This window comes from Otolemur garnettii, unplaced genomic scaffold, assembly GCF_000181295.1.
Source record: "Otolemur garnettii isolate 467f Iridium unplaced genomic scaffold, OtoGar3 scaffold00014, whole genome shotgun sequence".
NCBI lineage: Eukaryota > Metazoa > Chordata > Mammalia > Primates > Galagidae > Otolemur > Otolemur garnettii.
In genome coordinates, this window is record NW_003852409.1 from 23,690,026 (window position 1) to 23,690,343 (window position 318).

Sequence of the window (318 nt, forward strand, 5' to 3'; positions counted from 1 at the left end):
AAAAAAAAAAAAAAGAACATGGGAGTGCACATATCTTTAACCTACTGATACCATATCCTTTGGAATATAGCTAATACAGGGATCACTGGATTAGTGGTGGTTCTCTTTCAATTTTTTGAGGAACCTTAATGGCTGTTCTGGTTTACATTCCCACCAACAGCATGCAAGAGTTCCTTTTTCTCCATACAGCTCCTCATCAATACTTATCTTTCCCTTTTTTGATACATATTAGCCATTCTACTAGGGATGAGGAGAGATTTCACTGGGATTTCAGTATGATTTCTCTGAAATTAGAGAGATGTTGAGCTTTATTTCATA